This window comes from Urocampus carinirostris, chromosome 16 (genome assembly GCF_059441175.1).
Source record: "Urocampus carinirostris isolate Australia breed hairy pipefish chromosome 16, RoL_Ucar_1.0, whole genome shotgun sequence".
Classification (NCBI taxonomy): domain Eukaryota; kingdom Metazoa; phylum Chordata; class Actinopteri; order Syngnathiformes; family Syngnathidae; genus Urocampus; species Urocampus carinirostris.
Window position 1 is genome coordinate 19,768,784 of NC_142364.1, and position 10,241 is coordinate 19,779,024.

Consider the following 10,241-nt stretch of genomic DNA (forward strand, 5'->3'; position numbering starts at 1 on the left):
TGTAATATTATGGTATTCAGATTACGTTATTGATTACATTTTTCAACAGGTAATTAGTAACATTACATTTTCTTAGGTAAGCCTTCCAATCCAGTTTTTCAGGAGGTTTATTTAGGGTCACTGGACAGTATGCATCATTTTAAAAAAATTCAACATTCAATCACTCCACTCCTTTGGCCATTTTTTAATTTGGGCCCCTGTCTGCTTGACTTTAACACCCCTAGTCAACATGGTAGAGATCCCTTTATCATTTACAGACACTGCCCTACTTACAAACGAGATCCGAGGAACAAGATCCGGGCGATTAGTCGTAAGTTGAATTTGTTCGTAAGTTGCTTCAGTGCAATAATTTCTATGGAATGTACAATTAAGGTTTATGTAAGTATGTTTATGGTCATGGATTTCTTGGTTGCTCTCTGATTAGTTTTCTCTTTGTTTGGGCCCAAAAATTAGAGGGGCAGTCAGGTCTTCGTAGGTATGCAGTGGTTTTAAGCTCTCCCCTTTTTGATATTTTTCTTGCACAGTGCCATAGGAGATGTGTAAATGTTGTGGAATCTCCTTGTATCCCATTACTACTACCACTTTTCCCATAACTTTATTTTCCTGTTCTTTGTGTCTTCAAGATACGGTCTTTTCTTATCTGAGCCTATCACAGAGACTTAATGACACACGTGCACTCTGTCATTGTTAGTCATTTAGATCAACATTGTATCATTTGGAAGTCATTGGGGAATTCTGGAGTCAATTGGCTGATACAATATTTTTGTAATACCTACTTTTCAGTTCATTCATTATGAATATAATATAGAATGTTCACCATTGTGTCTCACGTGTTGTTGATTCTCAGAACATGGTTTTGTTTTTTAACTCCAAGTTTGAAACCTTAAATGTAACAAAATGAATACAAGCTCTTTGGAAGCTAATACTTTCGCTAGAGTCTGTAAGCCATTAACCAGTAGATCCTGTGCAGTAGATGCCAACTGGTACACCGCTAATAAACAAGCAAGTAAAGAGTGAAAAATCAACGTCAGGCCATCACATGAATCTTCAAAGGAGATCTGTCATCTTATTGGCTTGCTGTCATTCCAATAAACTCCCTCCCTTCTCCTTCTTTTTCTCCTCACCAGTTCTCTCTACACGTTCAGCCGGGTGCGATCCTTCATTCAGAGAAACAGCGCGCAGTGAATATTTGTACATTGAATTAACCACAGGTGAGTTGTTGATCTTTTTATCCGTGCTTGTAAATACTACTATAAATGCCTTCATCTTCATTGTACAAAATCTCTTGATTTTTTGTGGTGTTTCAATATCCATATTTGGACTTTTAACTCCCCTTTTAGGTTCAAAATTATGTTGCAGCCATAGAAAAGCACGATTCACTATTTTGTTTCGAGAGAGATTCTAAATATTTCTGTAATTTTTTTTTACCTAAAGCTAGCTTTGCAATAAAATGTATATGTACTGCATAACAGTGTTTTTCAACCAGTGCGCCGGGGCACACTAGTGTGCCGGGAGACCTTGTCTAGTGTGACGCAGGAAATTTCCCGATATTATCTTTCCATAAAAAAAGCATGCCATTGTTCAGAATATTTCCCTTTATTCCAGTGGTCAACCAAAAACCTTTAACATTCATCTACCCGGCAGCAGTTTCCTATTCTTTTACCCTTTATATATCAATTATAAGGTAGACAGGGAAATGTTATTAAAAACCTATTTTGTTTGATGAAGCTGTTCAAGATTGTACTCCAATAGAAAAAATACAATTAATCAGTGTAAAAATATTGCTTTTATTTTGTACTCATTTGGAATGACAATTTCTTGTTTGAAAAAAACAAACAGAAAAGGTTAATGTAGTAAAATAAAAACTCATTGTACTGGCAGATCTTTTTGCTCATTTTAAGTATTACTTTTACATTCTTTTTTTTTTTAGGAAAAAGAAAAAAGATAGGTCGTGAAACTTATAAAAGTTATAAATATAGTAAAATCCAAAATGACTGTAATATGATCAACCAAGATAAATAACCTGTATTACCTCCAGATCCACTGTGACCACAAATAATGATTAAAGTGTTCTTCTGTCAATTTAGGAGACATGATCATTTAAGCTTTAAAATAAATACAAAAAATAATGAATATCTTAACATTTTCCACATGGAGTGTGCCTCAAGATTTTTTTCGATTAAATTGTGTGCTTCGGCTCAAAAAAGGTTGAGAAACACTGCTGTATAGAACACAATTTTCATACAAATATGTTACATATATTGGGCTATACAATGTAGGTTAATAGATACATATATAAAAGTGTAAGTATTAAATTGTCAACTTATCATCCTTGCTGCTTTTTCTTAAAAAGTGACGTAGCATTTTTGAGTATAAAAACACAGATCTAACCCTATTATTCTCTATTATAAGTTATTTTTTATCTTGAATGTATGAACCGGTTAACATTTGAGTTTTTATATGTATTTATTTGAGCAATATCCTGCATTATAATTTTTAAAAATAAATGTGTTTAATTAATGTTGGAATATTGAAATTTGTCACTGTGCATATATAATGATTGTATGAGTTATATATGCATAACCTTTTAATTATTTCAGTCGTTTATAACTCCTTCACGTATTTAGTTGTAATTATTCTTGTATTGGAGTGTAATTACTTATGTCCTGATAAAATTATATGACTTCTTAATATATCCGTTCCTACTGTTGTTATCTAATCACTACATTGCTTCAAGAGGTGTTTTTTAAAAGTTTCTAAGAGAAGATGTTGTGTTTTATCAGTGCTTGACAGACTTATTCCAGACAAAGAGCTAGTGTGAAACAGGGATTTTTCAACTAGCTCTAAAGGTTAGTTTTCATCATGTCCTGCACTCCCGGTATAAAAGTAGTTGTCAGACATTTTAACCGCATGCTTGTGAATCTTACAACCCATCATCTTTTAGCTCATCTGTGCCCAGAATATTATGTTGTAAGAAACTTTGAAGGAGCAGCGCATTTTAGGCTTTAGCGATTGCTTTACCAGTCTTACAACTTGGATGTAAAGAAAGACGCGGAGGACGAAAAAGGTAGTTCTTTTTAAATAACATGGTATTTCACAAGTAGGACCACATCACACTTTCAAAACATCTTATGTTGTTGTTCCTTATGATCATGATTAAGACGACACTGGGATGGACTAAAAAAAATCAGGGAGTCATAATGGATATACAGGGTGCTCCAAAAGTCTTGGGCACATTTTGACATTGCATATATTGGAAACTATTAAGGATATGATAACCACATCTGGTAAATTTCAAAATCTTGTTCTCTCAATCTTTAAATGGAATGTTAAAAGATGTTCAATGTGACCACGATTGGTCTCTCGGCACACAGCAGATTATTGCCTAACGCATTGTCAACGGTTGCAACAGCTTCTGTTATTAGTGCCTTCAGGTGATTCACGTATCTTGGAATAGGGGGCACATAGACCAATCCTTTTACAACTCCCCACAAAGAGAAATGGCATGGTGTGAGATTGGAAAAGCTGGGTGGCTAGGACATTGGCTAGGAGATTGTGATCATTCTGCCCAGACTGTCCAATCCATCTGTCTACCAGTGTTGTGTTCAGGAACTGTCTAGCCCAGAGACTCTGGCATGGGGGCGACCCAAAATGTTGGATACAAATCCACCAGATTCTTTCTTACTCAATTTATCCATTAACCATTGTTCCCGCATGTTGAGTTACGTCTTACTATTGACTGCTGGTCTTTCAAGGGAGAATGGTCTATAGAAAGCTTTTGTCGACGTAGCACAAAAAACAGAAGCTGTTGCAACCATTGACAATGCAATGCTGGGACGTTTGTCAAGAATTTGAGTATCGGCTTGTTGCGTTTTTTGTGACAAATGTTACTCATATTGGATATCATAAAACATTCAGTGTAAAAATTGAGATTACAAGCTATTTGAATGTACCAGATGTGTTTTAATAGTTTCCGAGATATTCAGTGTCAAAACGTGCCAAAGACTTTTGGAACAGATGTGAACCTACATTTAAAAGCCAGCAATTCCCACCAGCTTATTCTGCATTTAATAAGTGTTAACCGGCGACTCATATTGACAATGCTACTTCACCAGCCAAGTAGCAGTGACAATGTTCTGTTCTTAAGTAGATCATAGTGTCTTTTCCCAAACAGAGATGATATGTGACTGAAAGAAGCATAATTTGGCAGATACTTGATTTGGCTGTTTTCACGCACACAGCAGCACAATCATGTTTTTTTCTTTAACCACAATAATTATTTAAATAAAAGGCTTGCATGCATTTAGGAAATTACCATCACCAGTCTTGCATGCACCTTCATCACAATATCATGCTACATGAAATACGCCATCATTATTTACATCCCTGTCCCCGAAGAGGCCATGTCATCTGCTAATTAATATTCATGATGCTATTTGGGATCAAACTGGTGGGTGTAACCGCTGGTGCCAATGCTAGAGGAAGTTAGCCAATAACCTGTCATGTATGAGCCCAACACAACTTGTCTTCGTACTCACATAGCCTTAAAACAAATTACTACGAAAAACAAACTAGTGTGATAATTTCTACCACATTAAATTGCACCCAGCCCCCGACTATGTGCTTCCTGTTAGTGCTAAGTTACTTTTGTTTTTTTCTTATAGATTCATTTTCAAACCAACTTATTGGAAACTTAATTCATATTCGTAATTACATTAAATAGTTGTATTTAGTCGTTTGATATAATTAATGATAAAAATTTACATAAAACTGTATCCCTCACATCTTGGCTCGTCATGCTCTGCTAGCATTGCTAATGCTAACACCGACAGCAAGTTTTTGATGCCGGTTTAATTTTTCCACCAACTGACTTTCTCCGTTTCAAACATATATCTTGCTTGACATAAAAACGTGATTTAAAAGCTGAAAGGCGAGTAAGGGTCGTACGTGACGAGCTACTATTTTGGTGAAGTTCATATCTGGTAAAGCACAGTCAGATTTACAGATAAATGAACAGATATCTTGTTTATCATTTGATTGGCACAGCAAAAAAAAAGCTTTTTCCATAGCACAGAAATAAACATTTTTACAGTTTCTGAGAACTTTTTCTTTTCGTATCCTTCTCCTCATCACTCTTTAACAACGATACAATGAGTAAAACCTAAGACAAGTAGGTCTTTTCAATTGAAAGATTTCAAGTGGCATTGGACATGCACAAAGAGTGAGGTACCACTGAGAGCCTGTGCCCAGCCCACTTCCATTGCTTATTGTGAAGCTCAAATGATATCAGCCTGATCAGAGGTGTTCTCCAGTGCGTCTGTTTTGTGAGGACCAAGATGGCATCTCGGCGTTAGTCACACCGACCAATGTTGCTCCGATGGTCATACTGTATCTACAGGTCAATTTCAGTATTGTGTGTTTTCTTTGGAGGCCAGTTCAGCGTTCAGCACAGAAATCTGCCTGACTGATTGCACCCAGAGACACACAGTAGCACATTCCAATCCCACCGCGGAAACAACAAGCTCCTTCGAAACGTGTCCTCAATTTTGTTTACCTACCCCTGTACAGCTTTTTTTAATCATGTTTAAAAATAAGCCATCTTTGTAGACAGGCAATCGCAAGGCAAAGAGGTAATCAAGCCATATTGACGGATAATCAAAGAAATTCAACAACACCAAAAAGTGGAAGAAAATATTTAGAAGTAAAAATTGATGGTGCTGCAATAGTGTTAGGTTAACCCCAACACTTATAATAAAACCTGCACTCAAAGAAGACACAGAGACGTGAGTATAACTTACTTGCAAGGAGAAATGAGACCTGTTTTCACAACAACATGTTATCGTATCAACAATATTACTACTATTGAACTAGGCGAGAATGGCACACTAAGCAAGAATAGTATGCAACAGTAGAATAACATATTTACAGTTTAAATCCATCAAATAGACATTGTATCAGAAATTAAGTTTTTAGGGGTCATAATAGACAATACATTTAGTTGGAAAACACACATCAGACACATGCAAACTAAGGTATCTAAAAGCATTTCAATAATTAATAAAGCCAAATTCCTTTTAAATTATAATGCATTGTATTTATTATATTGTTCTCTAGTTCTGCCATATTTAACATACTGTGCAGAAGTCTGGGACAATAATTACAAAAATTCACTACAGCCCCTTTTTATCCTTCAAAAACGTGCAATAAGAACCATACACAGGGTAGGCTATCGGGATCATACCAATATTTTATTCATGCAGTCCAAATTATTAAAATTGAATGATTTAATAAAAAAATTCACTTCACAACTCTTATTTAAGGTCAACAAAAACATAGTGCCAGAAAACATACAAAAAATATTCACTCGGAAAGAGGGAAATTATAACTTGAGGGGCTGTAGTAAATTCAAAATCCCAAAAGTGAGAAGAACCAGGAAATGTATGTGTGTGTCTGTGTGTGGAGTCAAACTTTAGAATAATTTACAAGATGAGATCCAACAATGTTCAACTATTCATGTGTTCTAATTTAAATGCAAAAAACATTACTGGCGAAATACAGGGATGAAGAAAATTGGATATGAGTGAGATTGGAAACACTGCGTTTAAAACTATGGTTAACTTGTTGTTATTGTTTCTATTATTATATCATAACTGTTTGTTATAAATATTATGTTTATTTTTATTGTTGTTATTATCATTGGTGCCACAGTGATATTTGGTAACTAGTGGCATCATGTCGTTGAGGGATGGGTATTACGAAGATTAGTGTATAAAATATGTGATTATTGTAATTATTATAATTATTGATATCTGACCAATGTAATAAGTATATCCATGAGATTTTGTTATATTAGACACAAAAGCATGATTTGTAAAATGTATTTAATAGGGAAGATAAAGGGGTAGGGAAAATAAGCATCTGCTTCTGACTACCCCTTTTCGAACATGTTGTATGACATTATTTTGTTGTTGACTCATTGTTTTTGTCCTGTTTTCATTTAATGTTCGAAATAAAGTTTTCATTCATTCATTCATTCATTCATTCATTCATTCATTCACAGAGCAGGGATAAGACCATGGAACAGTGAGGCACAAGTAAAGTTCATTATTACTTCTAGTAAATGTTAAGAATATTAATTTCACTTTTTTTTTTCTTTTTTGTTAACTATCAATTTCATTTCATTAGCCTTATTAATTTGTTAGTCATACATTTACATCAATTAGATTTCATCATCACAAAATCACAATAGAAATAAAAAAAAACAAGTCTTACATTGTAGATTTTATATATTTTTTTCTTTTTTTTCTTCCTTTCTTGTCCTCCTAATCAGGTGTTGTTGTTTAATCATTTATTTAGGAAAGGGACTAATACAAAAGTCTATTCAAAATTTGGATGATTAATATCATAAATCAGATCCTGGAAGATAACAATAGCAAAAAAAAGAGATACTCCAACTTGATTTGTCCAAGTCCTCAAACCTCTTAATCAACCGTGTTTTAATTTGATCTGGGAGACTTCCTTTTGGCTTGACAAAAACATTGCAATCCGGGTGCTGTCTATCAGTCTGGTTTTTTTTCATTTGACAATTGACTTCCGGTGATTTCAGCGTTCATTTTGGTGAGATTTTTGTTGATCTAGACTTCAGACCGTGCTTCAAAATGGGACGCTTCTCCATTTCTGAATTGAGAAATCACCTGTTGACCCATTCGCTCAGATGTATCTTTAGTCCTGTGACGATTATACCATTGAGACAAGCACATTGTTTAAAATGATCTACTTTACCATGCAGATTTATCATCTTTTCTTCCACTTTTTTGTAGTTGTTGAATTTCTTTGATTATTTGTCAATATGGCTTGATTACCTCTTTGATTTCCTCAATTTCTTTCTTCATTTTCATCGCATGAAGCCTTTATTGATTTATTTCATTTCTTTCCGCACATCCTCCAGTTCGTTTTTTGTTTCCATTTGTTTGTTCAACATTTTCTCAATTTTTTTTTCCAGGATTTCCGACTCCATCATTTCAAATCCTTATTGTATAGCTGCTTTTATTGAGTCCATGTCTGTCACGACCAGCACACAGGGTGGACCCAATCGCGTAACATTTTCTCACAGTTTTATTGAGAGAAAGAAGAAGGGCAGCGCCCGTGATCCGATGCTCGCTGGACGCGGGACGCAAGTCGCTCTCGCAACCAGATTGTGATTCGAACACGGAAGTGGAAGATGGCGGTGTCAGGGACGGAAAAACAGGTCGATAGCCGGGACAGGAAATGAAATGATCTGCATTTATAGAGCGCTTTTCATGTCAAGAATTCCCAAAGCGCTTTACAATGTGCTTCACATTTCCCAATAGCGGCCGTGCAGCCATGTAAGGCGCTAACCTGCATATTGGGGGTATTAGGGGTTCAGTGTCTTACCCAAGGATACTTCGACATGTAACACGGAGGAGCCGGGATTCGAACTGCGATCTCTTGATCCCAAGACGAGCGCTCGACCTCCTGAGCCACTGCCGCCCCAGGAGAGCAAAAACGTGGTCGGGGTCAGAAACGGGTCGTATGCCGGGACGGGAGAGGAGACGTGGTCGGGATCAGAAACGGGTCGTAGCTGGAGACAAACGGGACAGGCGAGAGTCAAGGTCAAAAAAGGCTTGCCTTGTATCAACAGAGGTTCGCAGACGGACTGACTAAAGGAGAGTGACAGGACAGGATTTGAATAAGGACAGGGAGATAATCAGCAGCTGGCGCCAAATGAGCGGGTGCAGGTGATTCCAATCGGTAATCATGACAATGTCTTTTGCTTTCTTTGCTTTGGAAATTTTCAGTTTTAGTTGAAATGTAGATTTGTTTAAAAAAACAAACCACAAGCCCCAAAAAAACAAAAAAATCCTGGCAAAAGCACAAAGAAAATTCCAAACTAGTGTGAGAAGCGTCCTTTCTTGTGAGAATCCGTGAAAGAGACAAGTGCCCTCCTAAAACAAATCCCTGAAAAAAATGTTTAACATTTAACTTTTTTTTGGGTTGCAAAATTTTCATTGGCAATAAAGATTCATTTATAGGGTAATGATATACACCAACTTTAGTTATCAGGTTGATACTCAAGTCTTTGTTTTATGGTATTGCTCTTAGGGTCTGCTGTACCTTATTACACCAGAGGGCGCCACCCATGTTTAGAACTGGGCACAGGTGTGTGGTGATTGGATGCACCTGTACCCAACAATACTCAACCTTTAAAACAGGGGTGTCAAACTCATTTTAACTCGGGGGCCACACTATAGAACAAACATTCTGTTGGGGGCCGGACTAATAGATTAAAGAGAAAGAAAAAGAGAGAAAAAGAAATGAGAGAAAGAGGGAAGGAAAAGGAGAGAGGGGGACAAAGAAAGAAAAAGAAAGAGAGGGAGAGAGCGTGAGAAACAAAGGATAAAAAAGTTGTGAGAGAGGAAGAAAGAAATCCAAAAAGAAATTGAAAGACAGAAGGAGAGAAAAGAGAAAAGAAAGTGCGAAGGGTATGAAGAGAGAAAGAGAAAAGAGAAAAGGAAAAAGGAAGTTAGAGCAAAAGAGGTTAAAAGACACAGAGAGAGAAAGAGACAAAGAGCAACAAAGGAAGAGAAAAAGAGAGACACAGAGAGTGAAAGAGACAGAGACAGAGTGGGGAAAAAAGGGGTGGAAGAGAGAGAGAGAGAGAGAGAGAGAGAGAGAGAGAGAGAGAGAAATAAATACAAGTAAAGTGTCTTTGTGAGAGGCACCTGGCTTTGGCAACATCAAGTTGACATCCTGCAGCTTGTTTTACTCTTGCACTTCTCTAAGTGTTGTCTCGCGGGCCTGATTTGGCCCGCAGGCTGCCTGTTTGACAAATGTGCTTTAAAAGGACATTTGGATCAGCACACGTTGTTAGGTCATTGTCATTTCATTTCTTCTGCTACTGTCACTATGGTTTTTTATTTCATCTTCATTTCCACCATCACACCAGGTTTTAGTTATGTTTTTGTTTCAACGTTTCTATATGTTATCAACACTCGCAGTTCATGAACCACTCATCTAAATTATTCATCACAGGCTTCGGGGATTCGACCCTAGAAGTACGTCACTAGTTTTTTTTTATATTTGGTTCTACTGTAGGCAAGGTCAGTACTTTAAAAGCGCTCCCTCTCAATGCTCTAACATTTCAAAGGGAAGCTAAATGGCAAACTCACACTGACATTTTCCATTCACACATTTCACAGAATAACTACCTCACTCATTTT